This window comes from Euprymna scolopes, chromosome 27 (genome assembly GCF_053919585.1).
Source record: "Euprymna scolopes isolate OS-2025 chromosome 27, ASM5391958v1, whole genome shotgun sequence".
NCBI classification, from domain to species: domain Eukaryota; kingdom Metazoa; phylum Mollusca; class Cephalopoda; order Sepiida; family Sepiolidae; genus Euprymna; species Euprymna scolopes.
Window position 1 is genome coordinate 100,604,332 of NC_136508.1, and position 17,948 is coordinate 100,622,279.

Sequence of the window (17,948 nt, forward strand, 5' to 3'; positions counted from 1 at the left end):
TATATATATATATATATATATATATATATATATATATATATATATATATATATACATCTAAACGCGCACAATGTATGGAGTATAATACTCATATTTAGGCTGGTGTATCTGCTACTAGTCTCTCGCCCCTAGACAAGTTCAAAAAGAGAGTCTCCAACCTGATAGGTCCAGAACTGTCATCTAAGCTTCAGCCTCTGTCCCACCGATGAAGTGTTCCATCACTCAGCCTGTTCTCCAAGTATTTTAATGATGAATGCTCTGATGAAATGCAAGTACTTGTGCCTCCACAACGTAAATACCCTCAACAAACCCAACAAACCGCTAAATCCCACCCCTACACAGTAGAAACCCCTAGATGTAAAAGATCTTTCTAACAAGTAGTTTCTTCCACAGAATTGCTAGACTTTGGAATTCCCTTTCGGACCCATGCTTCCCCAATTTTACTGACATGCAGAAGTTAATGTGTAACGTGAACAGACATCTTGCTGTTTAGCTTCCTACATAGTATCCAAGTAGGTCATGTCCCTGATACTAGCCCCCTACACCAAAGTGGCAATGTGCCTTGGGTGGAGTGAACATTACATATGTATATATATATATATATATATATATATATATATATATATATATATATATATATATATATATATATATATATTTTAAAAAAGCCCGCCTCTTGGGTTGAGCACTATCGTAAATAATCTCACTCGCTACTTAATTTAGCTGAAAGAATGCGAAGCTCGCGGTTTGTTTACAAACATACGTTTGATCACTTTACGAGTCGTGGACGGATGTTTATTTAAATAGACATTCGGACAGATTTATTGCGGCCACCGCTTCCGTAGTCAGGGGGTAGAACTGCCGACTGTCATCACGACGGTTCTAGGTTCGATCCTCGGCTTGAGATAGGTGTTAGTCTAGCGGCACTGATGAGTTGTGAAACAACGAAATAGGACTGTATGTCGATGACTAAAATATATTTATATATATATATATATATATATTTATATATTAGATATATATATGTAAGTTATTTATCAAGCAACGATATTTGCGAAAGAAAACCCGAATAACAAGAAATATTACGTAGGCATGACCTCCTTAGATTTCAAAACCCGATACTATGACCAAAAAATACATTAAAAAAAACACCGTATCAAAACAACACTAGCGAATAAATACTGGGAACTCAAAGAAAGCGGACATTCGCCGCTAGTCGAATGGAAAATAATAAGACAAGTTACCACGTGCCGACATTTAGACGACCCATGTAAATTATGCCTCCATGAAAAATTTGCTATCCTGTACTTTAAAGCACCCCACAATCTATTAAACTGTAGACGAGAAATAGCAAACAACTGCGTCCAAATAATAAAACTTACTCTAGTATAGCGATGCAAAATAGCTTTTAAACTAACAAAAACAATAGAAAACAAACAAATAAATAAATTAAATAAACATGAATATACATAAACGATCACACATATATGTATATATATGTATGTAATTGTGCATGTATGTGTGTACACATATGTATATTCATATATAAAAAAGGAGGAAACGACTACCTTAAACCACTAACCTAGTTCTAACACAGATCCTTTGTTCGATAAAATGCATGCCCATTGGCTGATAGGAAGGGGCGCGGTGGATACTAGAAAGCTGATTGGCTAACTAAAATCCTCAACATATATAAAAACAAGAAACAACCACAGAATTCGCGCATAAGCCTGACGAATCCTATAAGTGGATGAAACGCAGAATATTCAGTGTAGCTTAATCGCCATATATATTTTATAAATTACCATATATATATATATATATATATATATATATATATATATATATATATATATATATATATATATATGGTTGAACGATAAAATTGCTCCCTAGGAAAAACGACATGATTCGTTGTCCTCTTATTAAAACATGTTTTCTATTTTAAATGAAGACCATCTACTTCTCGACCAGTTCTGTACAAATATGAACAGATATATGAGCTGTTTTTATGTCTGAAAGGTGCCAAGATCAACGAGCGTAAAGTGCTGAAGAGTGTAATGATCCCCTAGACCTTGGGCGTGACAGCAGGATGCTGCCGGCCTACAAGTGCAAAGAGAAGTACCTTGTGCTTCTAAAAGAGTGCTACCACGTGTTCATTTCTCTCGAAGGCCCCTTCCTACCCGACCTTAACACTGGAGTAAGTTGTTTAGTGATATATCCAGAACATCACGAACATACACTCGCGCAACATTAAAACCAGTCTGAGCGCCGTCATTCGCCGAGTATTAGCCGAGATCCCGGCGGCGCCTGTGGAAAAGACATGTTCAAATTTTCGGACCCGTATCGAGACGGTGATTGAGGGTGAAGGGAACTACATTGAATAGATGTAGGTATGCTCTACAACATAGTTACCTGAGTTGATTTTTTAAACATTATTTTAATATAGCTCTAGTGTAGGATGACAATTTTATCATTATACTCTGCATATATATATATATATATATATATATATATATATATATATATATATAGAGAGAGAGAGAGAGAGAGAGAGAGGGAGAGAGAGAGAGATTTTGATAGATAGATAGATAGATAGATGGATAGAAACGTATATATATACATATATATATATATATATATATATATATATATATATATATATATATATATATATATATATACTTTAAGCCAAACCTGTTGAATAATATCACGCGTAGTTATAAAACTTCTTATCTGTGACCATTTTATATATATATATATATATATATATATATATATATATATATATATATATATATATATATAATGGTCACAGATAATAATTTTTGTAAATACGCGTGACAGTATTCAACAGGTTTGGCTTAAAGTAGTGTCAAAAATGTTTCTTTTTATGATTGAGTCACGAAATGCGTTTTTTTTTATATCATCATGTCGATTTTTTTTAATATAAAAGCGAAACGGTGCTGAGTCATATATTCCCATATTGTGTGTCAGGTTAAAACATTTATATAGAATTCCCTCTCCTCTCCCCTATCGCTATCTTCTTTTGAAAAACTGATTTTACGAATCGTGTTAAACTGCAGTTGTGCTCCTAACATTTCTTTCAACTTTATTCGTTCTTAAGCGAATGGATCTGCTCAACATTATCAAAGTTATGAAATTGAATACGCGGACTGATACACTAAATGTGCCAAAGTTCTACGAAATATCTTTAAGGTAAAGATGTTGGCAAATTTTACGTGTCCCATTCTCTAAGTCCTCTGATGTCGTTCTAAAAAGAGTAGTAACTATAAGGTACATCTTCTCTGGTCTTTGGGTCAAGATCAAAGTGTAGTTGAGACCTGCTTTTGTTGTTTTTTGCATGCATTTTTTCTTCGTTCCGGTCTCTTCCCTCTAGAGACAGGGGATGGTCTAATTTCTCCACACTTAATTGCCTGAGCAGCACTCTGACCTGCCAGGCCCAAACTTTGTCTATCTTCGCTGCTCTCCCAGTGGATCGAGCAGACAGGGTTCTCTTTCTCCCTTCCGTTGGGGTAAGTTAGTGGGTAGGGTGACGTGGGGTAGGGCGGGTGCTTCGTTTCTGCTCCCCTCTGTGGGCAGGGATGCCTATCCCCTCTCTCTCTTAATTGCGACGCGGCACTCTGACCCGCTTGCACCCACTGCGTCTTTCTTCTCTGCTCTCCCCCCTCGCGAGGGGATCTGAGCTGCTAACCCGACATCCCCATGAGGGGAAGTCAAAAACTCTAATTTCTTCAAAGTCCGCTCCTCCCCCTCCATTCCCCTGGGTTTTCTTTTCCCCCACTACACTTTGGTCCGCGCCAGCGGCCAGTGCAACCGCCACAATGCCAGGCAGGAGGGGTACGTCACCCCAAATGCGCAGCATCTCAACTGCGAACGACTCCTTATGTGAGGGAGCTGATGCATCTCCCGGCGAGACGGCGCCAGGAAACAAGGTAGGGCCCCGGCGCGCGGCGACCTTGGAAGAAAGCGGGAGGGTAGGGCCGCAGCCCGCGGCGACCCCCCGAAAAGCACCGGCAACCGCTCCCCACGAGGGCAACCCAGCGGAAAAAGCTGCCGTTAAGTCACTAGCTGGGGAAAGTGCAGAACCCAGCCAACCAGCTGCACCCCAGGACGGCAGAACCAAGGGAGGAAGACCGGGGAACCCATCCCCCGCTCCCCCAAAGGGCGACTCCCCAACAGAAAAGGAGGAAAACAGCACCGCGGACCAAAGTGAGGCGCTGGACGAAGATGTAATAGCCTCCATCTGCTCACTATTCGGCGGGGAAGACAGTGATTGGCCCCCAACACTCCCCAAGAGGACCAAATACGGAAAAGGGGTGACTCTCCGGCCAGTGGTAACAAAAGCAAGCTGGAAGGAGAGACACCCTTGACAGTACCCACCAAGGCTCCAGCTGGGAACACGGCACCAGAAGGGGAGACACCTCCATCCCCCAAGGGGACAGCCACCCAGCAAAGGAAGAAAATAAGAAAGGGGAGCGGCCCGGAGAGCAAACCAAGCCAGGACGAAACAACGGCAAAGACACAATGGCCTACTTTGCCTGGTAACAGCCCCGTTCCGAAACCAAAAATGCCCATAACAAGAGAGAGCCCCACAACACCAGCTACGCCCCCCAACCCGAGTCCAGCTGACACCCACCAGGATGGAGGACCGGCATGGGGCCCCAAAGAGCAGCAAGGGAAGTTGCCGCCCGAAGACTACAGAGCACTCTTCGACTCCACTTACAAGGAGTATACCCAGGGGAACAACATCCAACCTCTCCCGGGTCAAGTGGAAGTTCTGGAGAAAAGAGTGCTCTCGCTGATAACTTCAGACACCAAGACAAGAGGTCTGACGGGCGTCAACAAGGACACCATGATGAACGTGTTGCTGGAGCAGAACATTCCCGCCAACTACATCTGTAGAAGGAGTTACGCACAGTGGGATGTTCTGCTCCCCACCTCCGAAGACGCAGTCAGGCTGTCCAGGACCTGCCATCAGAGCAGGAACATAAAGCTCCAACCCATCTATATGAACAAGAGCAGAGCAAATGTTTCTGCTCTAAATCTCCCCTGCTATATGGAGGCCAACAACTGGGGGCTATCCTAAGCCAGTATGGAGACGTAGAGGAAGTCACCCCGGTCCGCGGATTAAGAAACATCATGACCGGGGACTACAAAGTACAGATGGTCCTGGACAAGGCTGGATTCTACGCCATCCCAGCCACACTCAAGTTCGGAGAGTGGACACTCTCCCTTATAGTGGAAGGGAGGAGGCCTCATTGCTGACTGTGCACACAACAAGGGTATATGGCGAAGGACTGTCCAAAGAGGAATGGAGGGAAGAAGCCCACAAAAGCGGCGGGAACAAGCGTGACAACAAATCAAGCCGCTGCTCCCGCGCCGGCCGCAAATCCTCCAGAGGCACCGACAGGCTGGGTGACGGTCGTAAAGAAAGGCAAGATCAACAAACAGCCATCCTTGCAGACAGTCACCCAAGACCAAGAACAACCGAAGAGCGAGACGGAGAAAATGGACACACAGACACCCTCCTCCTCAAACAAGAGGAAACTACCAGAATCTGAGGAGGAGGCCGCGTCAGAGGCAGAGGAAGAGACAACAACAGTCTCTATGGCCCTGAGCGCAACAGAGATCAGGAGGGCCAGGAGGAGGAAAAGCCGCAAGACACGCGCAAACCCTCCTACCCCCACTGAGACTGAGGACTCCCTCGCAACAACAACACAGGATGAGCCCCCTGTGATCCCAACACCCCAGCAACCCGAACAACCTTCCCCCTCTCCTATAAAGGCCCCAAGAAACTCTTCCCGCCCCTCATCCCGTGACAGGAGCCAAAAAGAAGAAAACGAGCAGGCTACCCCCTCCCCAAGCGCTCAGCCTCCCCGTCAACCAAAAGAGGTCCCCTCCCCCACTCCCAAAGTCCGCACTGAACGGACCAAAAAGCTCCCCTTCCTGCCAGGAAGCAGGATTTGTGAAACAGACCCTCTCCAACCGGCTCCGGACCTTAAAGGACAACAGAAGGTCCGGTACAATAAACTTAAAAACTTTGAAAAAGTCGGTGGAGACCTAGTAACAGCCCCCACTAAATTCAAGGACGCTCACTTGTTGACCACTTTCGTTAGGGTCGACAAGGACGCTAGGACTGGAGGAATGTGGGCAATGATTAAGGCAGCGAAGAATGCGATCCCAGGCCAGCAGCTGGTGGATAGGGACCATCCTTCACTGACCAACATTTTCTTTAAATGTGAGGGTAGAGTCCCCATGTATGTACACCCATCGCTATACAGGGCACTCAAACTAACCTTCCCCCTGGGCGTGGGGGGCGTGGCCAAGGATGGATCACCTTCATCGGATTTACTTACCGGCAGCCTTGGCCAGGCCTGCCATGTCCTCACTGCCCAGGATTTCAGACCCGTTTGTGACAGTGCTTGAGGTGAGTGATCATGTCTTTGAACTTGGCTACATTGAATGTGAGGGGCATCAGGTGTCGAAGCAAGGCCTCGCGCGTTGTGAGAGACTTGGTGTCCCTCAAGGTAGATATTGCCGCTATCCAGGAGACCCACTTTGTTTGTGACGGGGATTGTCAGGTGCTGGTAAACGATTACGATGTCTACTCAGCATATGGCAATACCTATAGTCGTGGAATCTCCTTGCTAGTGAGTCGCACCCTGTCAGCGTCGGTGAATGTTGTTCACGCAGGCGAGGACGGGCGGGCGCTTGTTGTTGATGTTGCTGTTAATTGTAGTGTTTTTCGGATTGTTGCTGTTTATGCTCCCAATGCTGCTGTAGAGAGGGCAACCTTTTTTCGACGGTTGGAGGGCTTCTTAGTGGATCCGGAACGGTTAATTTTAATGGGGGATTGGAATGCAATCCTTGATCCCAAAATAGATAAGGTCGGGGGGACTAGCGGGTCGGCGTGGTGTGACAGCAGTCTGTCTGACTTGATGGCCTCGTGCGATCTCGTCGACAGATTTCGTCTGGATCATCCGGGGCGGGAAGTGTGGACGTGGCATCCTGTAGTGCCTTCCCATACAAGCACTTACTTGGATCGGATGTTAGTTAGAAGAGGTGATGTAGACTTCCTATCTTGCCCCACGTTCCACTTGCTAGGACACTCGGACCATAAACTTGTTATGGCCCGTTTGAACTTAAGTGCTAGGCCTAAACTGGCCGGATACTGGAAGTTCAACAGCACCTTGTTGGAGCTGGAGGACTACCGGTTGAAGGTCACTGAGCTAATTCAGCGGGCTTTAGTGGGGGCGGTTACAGGGAGTAAGTGGTTGGGTAGTCTCAAGGCAAAAATTAGGCGCTTCTCTGTCCAGTATAGCCAACGCCTCGCGATAGATAAGGCTAAGGCAAAGAAGCGTTTAGAGGATAAGCTGACCCGGGCGGTGGAGGGGGGAGGACCCCCTAGAGTTAGCACTAGCTAAACAAGATCTCAACCGCTTGGCTAGGGAGCGGTAAGAAGGTCAAGTAGTTAAACAAAGTTTCTAACGAGGCTGTGAATGTTGACGCTGTTGAGCGTAAGGCTGCTTTAAGGCGCGGTTCGGATGGGTACATTCGTAAAGTACATAACCTGAAAGGACACCCCTTAGTATCGACTCGGGAGATCTGCGAGCGGTTTCGGGAGCATCTATCGGTGCGCTTCACCCAACTACCCGGACTCAGGGTTGATGAGTTTGGCAGCTATTTGGCTGATTCGCCCCGCCTCACGGCGGCTCGGGCGGCTAGCTGTGATGGTCTTATTACTGAACATGAGGTCATTACTGCGTTGAAGCAGGTCGGCTATAACAAATCCCTGGGGCTTGATGGTTTACCCTACGAGTTTTACTTGAGGCTGTCGCCCATGTTGGTCCCTATTCTGAAGGATATGTTCAACCATTGGTTTGCCCAGGGTTCCATCCCTGGACAGGTGACCAAGGGTGTGATCACATTGCTAAGGAAAGGTCAACGGCATGGTGGGAGGGAAAACTTTGATGATTTTAGGCCCTTGACTCTGCTAAACACAGAGTTAAAGATTTTGGCAAAGATTCTTGCGAATCGCTTGCAGGTTGTCATCACTGACTTGATCGAACCGGACCAGACTTATGCTGTGAAGGGGAGATCGATTCAAGACAATTTGCACTTGATACGCTCGATCATAGAGGGGACAGAAGACGACGTCGAAGCCGCGCTGATCAGTTTGGATCAGTCCAAGGCATTCGATAGAGTCGACCATCGGTTCCTAGGATCTGTGCTAGAGGCCGCCGGATTTAATCCGGACTTCCGCAAGTGGATCTTTGTTCTGTATGACAGGCCGACGGTAGCGGTGCAGATAAACGGTAAGCTGTCGGAGTCATTCGCTGTCTCTGGGTCGGTGCGACATGGTTGTCCGCTGTCGCCTCTGTTGTATGTCCTGGCGTTGGAACCCCTCCTTCGCAAGTTAAGGGACGAGGCGGCTACACCAGTCCTGCGCGGAATAGCTCTCCCTGGAGGCACACGAGCCAGGGTTTCCGCGTTCGCCGATGACGTCACCGTGTTCGTGTCTTGCCTCACGGACGTTCAAGCGGTGGTCGAGGCGCTCGCTTGATACGAAGAAGTAACAGGGGCCATCTTCAACCGTAGCAAGTCTGTTGGCCTGCGGTTGGGGGCCTGGACCGGGGTAAACTCGCTTCCAGGTATTTTCAGCTGGACCGATGGACCGGTCGGCATTCTCGGTGTCTGGTTTGGACCGGGACTTCAGCTGGAAAAGAATTGGTCGGAAGTACAGTCTAAGGTCAAATCGTCAGTAAAGACTTGGATTGGAAGGAAATTGTCCTTGAAGGGTCGGGCGGAGGCGTGTGCTACATACGTCTTTCCGCTCATCCTTTACCGTTTGTCTGTACTTCCTCTCCCTGCAGAACGACTAACCCGCTTACAAGGGCGCCTCGATTCACTTTTGTGGAACGAGGGTAAGCATTATGTCTGCAGAGAGGTTTGTGTTCAAAGTCCGAGCGAGGGAGGCCTGGGTCAGCCCAGTCTCTTATGTCATAGAAACGCCGAGAGATTGGCTTTCCTGGGTCGTTCGCTTGAAGGAGACGCTCCTTGGATCCCTGTGGTTGAGAACTCGTTTCCCAATCTCAAACCCAACCCTTCGGTAGAAGGTCGTCGTAGACCGAAGGGGGAGTCCAAGTTCTTCTCCGAATGCCGAACCGCTCTTAGAGCTTTGCCGGGGACCAATGTCCTCGATCAGCCAAGGAAGAAACTGTATCGGGATTTAGTGGAGGGGACCGCGAAGGATCCACTTTGTAGGCGGATGGGATGGTCGATGGAGGTTGTCCGTTCTCAATGGTGTTGGGCGCCGGGACGGGAGGTTCTGAATAACTCGGAATTCTCCCTGACTTGGCGACTGGTCCGAAATGCGCTGCCCCTCTTCGACGTACTTTTCCGGTATAAAGAACATACCAGTCACTTCTTTCCGTGCTGTGACCAACGCGAGCCCGAAACAATCGAGCACGCGTTTTTTAGTTGCAGCCGGATACAGCCCCTATTAAAGTACGTCGAGGGGGTAACAGCTCGCATCGATGCCGAGTGTCTGCTCGATCTCGACGTAGGAACTTTTGTGTACAACATGGAGCCGCCGTTCCCCAGGGAGGAAAGTTTGGTTTTCCTGGCGATCCCAGCAGTAGCGCGCATGGCCATTTGGATCACGCGCCTCAAGTTGGTCCACGAAGGGACATCTGTTCCTGATCGGGATCTGATCGTTTACTTTAAACATTTGCTTAAAGTAAAGATCAGATGCGATTGGAAGAGGTTGCCTAGAGTGGAATTTGACAAGAGGTGGGTGCACAGCACTAGTTTGTGCATCCGTCGAGGAGCCAAGTTTCAATACGTGTTCCCTCCTTAGGCATGGCATGGGCGGTGCTGGGTCCTACGGAACCCATCCCGCCTAGGTTAGCATTATAAGTTAAGTAAAGTAACTCTTGACTGGTGGTACAAATGAGATCCTGTTCCTGATTTTATTTTTTGGTATTAGAGAACCTCGGAGTCTGCCCAACCCCCCTGCTCCTCATCTTTATTTTCTGATGCCCCCGGTCATCCCCCTACTCAGAGGTCACCTTCCTACCCCCTCCATCCGTTGCTTTATTTTCTCCCACCTCCATTAAGGCGACTTCCCCAAACCCCATTAGGGATGCTCTGCTTGTTTTCGGTTCCCCGTAAAACAGTGGGGGATCTAGCCACATAGAATAGTACAGGGGGGTCTTACTAACAACACATTAGTAGTTTTTTCTTTATTTTGTTTTCCCACTCCACGAACATTTTATGCCAATTAATTCAAGAACTCTTTCTAATGAAATCGAACTTTATTTTCTCACACATACACACACACACAAAAAAAAAATGCACACACAACATACAGAAATGAATATACAAATTGTACATAGTTAAATTTTATATTGAACGCTGGGGTTATTAGTTAGATTAGGATCCACAGAGTGATTGAGGTATTTTGGTAAATGTTGCCAGTCAAGAGTAAGACTTCAAAATCTCATCTGTTACATAGTCAAAAAGACCCTGTACCCTCCCCCTCCCAATTTCTTGTAGGGCCTTGTGCCTAATTTTGTTGAATTGAATTTTTTGTACGTTTTTTATGTTCAATTTGTTCTTTCTCAATAAAATATATAAACAAGATCAAAGTGTAGTATCTGTTCCGGCAGGTACTACACTTAAGATAATTTGTACCAGTCAATGGAGGGGAACCCCTCTATACTGGGACAATTATTATTTTTGGTAACCAGAGTGCCCCCTTTTTGCCTACTTTTAGGGGAGCTGGTTTTTACCTCACATTAAAAACGGCCTTGTGCCTAATTTGCTCAGTGGGGGAGCAAATAAACACCATCTGTTCCGGCAGATACTGCAAGCTATGACTAGCTATGACTAGCAAAGACCAAATGTGGGGGCAACCCCACATGCCTGACCATTAACCAGCTCCCATTTCCCACCTCTCGGGAGCTGGTCCCCTTTTTCCCTTCCCCCTCCCTTCACTCCTCACATTAAAAATTGGCCTTGTGCCTAATTTGCTCGGTGGGGGAGCAAATACATACCATCAAAGTGTAGTATCTGTTCTCTGATACATACACAGCGATAGGCAGTGTTGTTCTGGCGACACATTCTCGTGCCCGGCGAGCTTGTTGGGTAGCGTTCTGTCCGCACCCCCACTTGGTCTGTCTTTCTCTGCTCTCCCCCCTCACGGGGGGATCCGAGCTGATAATTTACGACCTTCCCGCGAGGGAGGGTCGGAAACACTTTCTCTCTTCCCTCCACTAACTTCCCACTCCCTCTTTCAGTTCTATCTCCCCTCTTGCCGCCTTTGGCGCCACTTCTTTTTGGCGCCAAAGTCGGCTCCCACTTTGGACGCCGACTCCACGTCACTCATTTTGGTGAATTATACAGGGAAGAGAGAGCTTTTTTCAAAAATAGACACCCCCAGCCCGGGGACCACCAATACCGATACCCCCAGCCAGGGGGCTACCACAAGAAAAACTGCTCCCCAAGAGGACGACTCCCCAACAGGGGAAGCAAAACGCAACGGGGCATACCGCCCGGACACTAAACCGAAGGACGCCCCCCAGAAGGGAGAAAACTCACCAGCAGCTCCCCAAGAGGGCGACTCCCCACAAAGGGGAGAAAAACAATGTTGGACGGGGCATCCCGTTCCGACAACAAAAATCAAGAGGCAGTAGCCCCAAAGGACGATAAGGGAGACAGTGCTCCCCAAGAGGGCTACTGCCCCAAAAGGGGAGCAAATCAAGAAAACGAGGGGGCATACAGCCTAGACCTCCCCAAAACAAAAGGGGCAAAAGCTCCCAAGGACAATAAAGAGGACAATGCTCCCCAGGAGGCCGACTCCCCAAAAAGGGAAGTATTTCCTGGAAGAAGTATAGAGCAGGGAGAGTCGGCCCCAAAGGAAAGCGGAAAGGGAAATGCCCCTCAAAATAGCAACCCTTCCGCCAAGGAACAGCAAAAACAGTCCAACCTCACCAAAGATCCAACACCAACAAGAGGGTCGGCATGGGGGAAGACTGTAGAGAAGCAACTGTCCCCTCAAGAGTATAGAGACTTGTACTTGACCAAGTACAGACAATACATAGAGGGGGCAGAAATTAAACCAGTGCCAGGCGCTTGGGAGGCAATCGAAGACAGAGTGCTCTCCCTCATCATCTCGGATATGCCGGAAAACCGCCTCCTAGGGATGAAAAAGGAAGACATGGCAGGGCTCCTACACAAGCTAAACATCCCGGTATTATACCTGTACCAGAGGAGCTACGCCATGTGGGACATCCTCCTACCCACCAAGGAAGATGCGTAGAGACTCTCCTTTCAGGAAATTAAGTATGGGAGAATAAAACTAAAGCCCGAATACCAGGGCAGGACAAGGACCCGGGTGCAGGTATTCAATGTACCTATGCAAATTACAGCAGAAATCCTGGGATCCTTCTTCACACAGTTCGGCGAGGTGGAAAAATAACCCCAGTGCGGTCGAAAACCGGCATGTACTTGGGCAGCTACACTGTGGCCATGAGGCTAAAGAAAGAAGGCTTCCAGGCGATACCAGCACAGCTGACATTTAAGGAGGCAACTATGACAGTAGTAGTGGAGGGGCGTCGTCCGCACTGCTGGTTCTGCCAAAAACAGGGTCACATGGCCAAGAGCTGCCCTCAAAGATCAACTCCTACTCAAGTGACACTAAAGGCGGTCCCAACCTCTGAGACAGCACCAGTGTCCAAACAGGCTGTCACAACTCCTGCAACCGGAGCACCAACCCTAGCACCGAGGAAACCCAAAACTGTGCAGGAGGCCAAAGGGGAGGAATGGATCACGGTAATGAGGCGGAAACGGAAGCCCACAATCCCATCTGCCACCGTCCCACAACCAACCCAACAACTGAGGCAGCAACAACAACAGCAGCCTCCACAACAGCCGCAGCAACAGCCATGGCAACAGACACAGCAGCAGCAGCCAAACCAGCCGTTGAACCAGCCGCAGCAACAACATCAGCTGCCGCGGCCAATGCCACAACCAATGCCACGAAAACAGCGGCAACAACAAACACAGCAGCAGCAGCAACAGCCAGAACAGCAGCAGCAGCAACAAAAACGGCTGCAGCAACCAGAAAAGCAACAGCACCAACCGGAGAAACAACAATTAGAGGAGCAGCAACAACCAACGGTCCCCACACCAATTGAGACGGGGATCAAGCGAAGAAAACACTGCTCCTCTGAGGATGAATCTGCTAGTGAGAGGGAGAGGAACTCAACCTCACCACTCCCCGGTTCATTCAAAAGAATAAAAAAGAAAAGGAAAGGGGAAGAAAAGGCAGCCCCCACTCCCTGTGAGCATACACCACCTCTAACAACAACACAACCCACTTCCACCCCCATACCACATACTGCACCAACACAAGACACCGCACTAACACCAACACCAACATCAGACACCGCACCAACACCAGACACTGCACCAACACCAGAAACTGCACCAACACCAACACCAGACACCGCACCAACACCAACACCAGACACCACACCAACACCAGACACCGCACCAACACCAACACCAGACACCACACAGACACTCGTCCCCACACCAATGCAAATTGAGCCGCCATCCCAGAAAGAAAAGAATGAGCCCGGGAGGGGGAGAGACCCTTCAGATTCTCCCACTTACGGACTCACTCCAACAGGGACTCTCGCCCTCGAAACGAGAGAGGAACTTTGTTTTGTAGACCCCCTGTCTGTGGCAATGGGCTTACCACACCGGCAGAGAAAAAAATTAAAACCTCTGCTGGACTTCCAACAGATAGGGGGAAAATACGTTAATGTCCCCTCTAATTTCCCGGACGCCCCACGGCTAACAACTTTCGTCAGGCTTCCTGAGGCCTACAAAACCAACGTGTGGACAATGTCGGAAGCCGCTGAAGGGGCTGTTCCGGGAATTTAACTGATTAGGAAAAATGACCCTTCCCTTGAGGAACTCGCAAAACAATGCAAGGGAAGGGTCCCAGTGTTGGTCCATCCATCACTCTATATGGCCCTTAAATTGACTTACCCTTTGGATGTCGGCGGCATTGTGTGAGAAGGTCAGGACATGAAAAACCTGACCACCTTGAGCATTGCACACAACGTCGGTGTCCTTTCCCCGGCTGACTTCGGAGCTGAGTGTAACACACCTTAAGGTAGGTACCATGGCTTTGAATTTGGCTAGTCTGAATGCGAGGGGCTTGAGATCATCGGGCCGGGGGGCTCGCCTCCGGCACGACCTCTTGTCCCTGGGAGTGGATGTTGCTGCGATTCAGGAGACGCATTTCGTTTCCTCTGTGGACTGTCAGGTGCTGGCCCGAGACTTTGAGGTTTTCTCAGCATATGGCAGCCCGCGGGGGAAGGGAGTTTCCGTGCTGGTTAAACGTACCCTGTCGGCGACGGTCGACGTTGTCCATAGAGATGCGGTGGGTAGGCTGGTTGTGGCCGATGTTGCCGTAAAAGATTCTGTGTTTCGGGTGATTGCGGTTCATGCGCCCAGCACCGCTCGTGAGAGGGTCTCATTCTTCAGTCAGCTTGACGCGTTTGTAGATTGTCGGAAGCGGGTAGTGCAAATGGGGGATTGGAATTCCATCTTAGACCCCGACATAGATAAGGTAGGAGGCGGAGCTAGAGGATCGGAGAGGTGCGAGTCCAGCCTGGCTGATCTGATGGCTAGATGCGGTCTGGTCGACAGGTTTCGGTTCGAGCATCCAGGGCGGGAGATGTGGACGTGGACCAATAGTGTTTCCTCCTATCCAAATACCTTTTTGGACAGGATGTTAGTTAGGAGAGGCGAAGTAGACTTCTTATCTTGTCCCACGTTCACTTGGCTAGGCCAGACGGACCATAAATTAGTTATGGCCCGGCTGAAGCTAGGGAATAGGCCTAAGTTAGCGGGGTACTGGAAGTTAAACACCTCCCTTCTGGAGATACAAGACTTCCAAGATCAGTTAAGAGAATTGATTAAAAAGGCACTAGTGGGGGCGGTTACCGGGAGTAAGTGGTGGTTAGGTCTCAAAGCCAAGATCAGAAGCTTCTCCGTCAAGTATGCCCAGCGCCTCGCACTAGATAAGGCCAAGACGAAGAAGAAGCTAGAGCAGAAACTAGCCCAGGCTACGGGGGAGGGTGATAGGGTTAGTCAGGAACTAGCTAAGCAGGACCTTCTACGCGAGACTAGCGAGCGTTACGAAGGCCAAGTAGTTAGAGCTAGGCTTAGAAAGATAGGCAACGAAGCAGTCAATTCTGATGCAGACGTGCGCCGTGAGGTTTCTAGGCGTGGCTCGGACAAATACATTGCAAAAATCAAACATCCGAATGGACGCACCCTGGAATCGACTCGGGAGATCTGCGAGGGGTTTCGAGAACATTTCGAGGAGCGTTTTACGCAGCAGCCCGATCTTCCAGTCCTTGAGTTTAGCGACTATTTGGCCGACTCTCCCCGCCTCGAGGCGGCTAGAGCGGCTAGTGTCGAGGGCCGGGTGACGGAGCAGGAGGTCTTTACTGCGCTGAAGCAGGTCAGCTGTGACAGATCGCCAGGACTTGATGGTCTGCCATACGAACTGTACTTGAGGCTGTCGCCCATGTTTCTGCCTCTTCTGACGGATATGTTCAACCATTGGTTTGCTCAGGGATCCATCCCAGGGCAGGTGACCAAGGGAGTGATCACATTGCTGAAGAAAGGTGACGGGCATGGAGGGGAAGAGTTAGACGACTACAGGCCCATAACTCTGCTAAACACAGAGTTGAAGATTTTGGCCAAGGTCCTGTCGAATCGGCTGCAGGTTGTTATCGACGAGTTGGTTGTACCGGAACAGAACTACGCTGTGAAGGGGAGATCGATTCAGAACAACTTGCACCTGATCCGCATGATCCTAGAGGGGGGAATAGATGACGACACGGAAGCCGCGCTGATAAACTTAGATCAGTCCAAAGCTTTCGATAGGGTCGACAATCGTTTCCTGGCATCTGTCTTAGAGGCCGCCGGTTTTAAACCGGACTTTTGCAAGTGGATCTCCATAATGTATCGACAGCCCATGGCTGTCGTGCAAGTGAACGGAAAGCGCTCGAAACCCTTTGTTATCTCTCGGTCGGTTCGTCAGGGTTGTCCGCTGTCGCCCCTGCTTTATGTCCTGGCTTTGGAGCTTCTTCTCCGCAAGCTGAGACATGGGGAGGCAAATTCGGCCCTGCGCTGAATGGCTCTGCCTGGCGGCTCAGCTGCCAAGGTATCCGCGTTCGCCGATGATGTCACAATCTTCGTGTCGGGCTTCAGAGACATTGGGGTCGTGTCGGAGGCACTCACACAGTACGAAAGAATTACAGGGGCCAAGATAAACCGCAACAAGTCGGTAGGACTGCGGTTGGGCGCATGGAGTGGCAACGCAAACCTCCCTGCGCCCTTCAGCTGGACAGATGGCCCGGTCCGGGCCCCTCGGCGTGTGGTTCGGACCGGGTCTCCAGCTTGACAAGAATTGGTTGGAGGTACGGTCAAAGGTGGAGGCTGCAGTCAATTCGTGGCTTCCTAGGAAACTTTCCTTAAAGGGTAGAGCTGAGGCGTGCGCCACTTACGTCTTTCCTCTCATCCTTTACCGACTGGCCGTACTTCCCCTGCCTGCACAACACCTAAAAGCTCTTGTCGAACTCTTGTCCTCGCTCCTTTGGGACAGAGGAAGACACTGGGTGAGCAGACAGGTCTGTATTCAACGTCCGTGTGAGGGAGGCTTGGGAATGCCGGACTTGAAGTGTCATCGAGATGCTGAGAGGCTGGCCTTCCTGAGCCACTATATGCAGGAGGACCAACCGTGGCACCCCGTGGTTACTGCCGCCTTCCCCGACCTCGTTCTCGACCCTTCCATCGAGAGCCGTCGCAGGCCGCGGAGAGAATCTGCCTACATGAAAGAGTGCCGAGCCGCGCTAAAACGATTACCAAGGTCCAGTGACCTTGTGACTGCTACCCGTAGGGAACTCCACAGGGATCTAGTGAAGGGGGCCGCTGACGACCCGCTATGCGCGCGTTTGGGGTGGCAGCAGAGTGAGATCCGCTCCGCGTCGAGCTGGGCGCCAGGTTCGAGTCATCTGAACAATTCGGAGTTCTCTCTGACCTGGCGATTGGCCCGAAATGCACTTCCACTCAACAACATACAATGCAGTTCTGGGTTTTTGGAGTCGCCTGATTGTCCCCGTTGTGGGACAACGGCCGTGGAAACTACGGATCACGCTTTCTTCGATTGCCGCGAACTCCGCCAGTACTGGTCGTATGTCAGTGGGGTGACGGCTCGCATCGATCCTGAGCATCCTCGCCCAGTTACTGTATCCAAGGTTGTGGACAACGTGAGGCCGCCGTGGGACCGGGAAAGACAAATGGTCTACGTTACGATCCTGGCCGTGGCGAGAATGGTGATTTGGACGTCGCGTCTGCAAGGTTGCCGGGGGGTGTTGTCTTTTTCTGATCAAGATCTGATCGCTTTCTTTAAACACCAACTACGGGTGAAGATCAGATGTGATAGAAGAAGGCTGCATCGCGCGGCATTTGACAGAAGATGGATACATGTGGCAAGTCTGTGTGTACGAAGAGGAGCCAAATTTGAATACATGTTCCCCGCCTAGGTGTGGAACGCGCAGTTCTGTAAAGTAAAATTAAACAAGTAGTCTCTCAACTAGCTGAGTGTGTGTTCTATCCCTCCCCGATTAGGAAGCCTCCAAGATCCCCATCCCCTCTTACCTGCAATTTTTGTTCTCACCCCTTCCTCTAAATTTTACCCATCTTGGAGAAAAAGAAATACAAACTAACCTCCATCCCTTACCCACAAAACATTTCTTTTCTCCATTCACCCCCATCTAGAGGGCATCCCCACCTAGAGACTGACCCGCAGAAGCGAGGTTCCTTTTACAAAC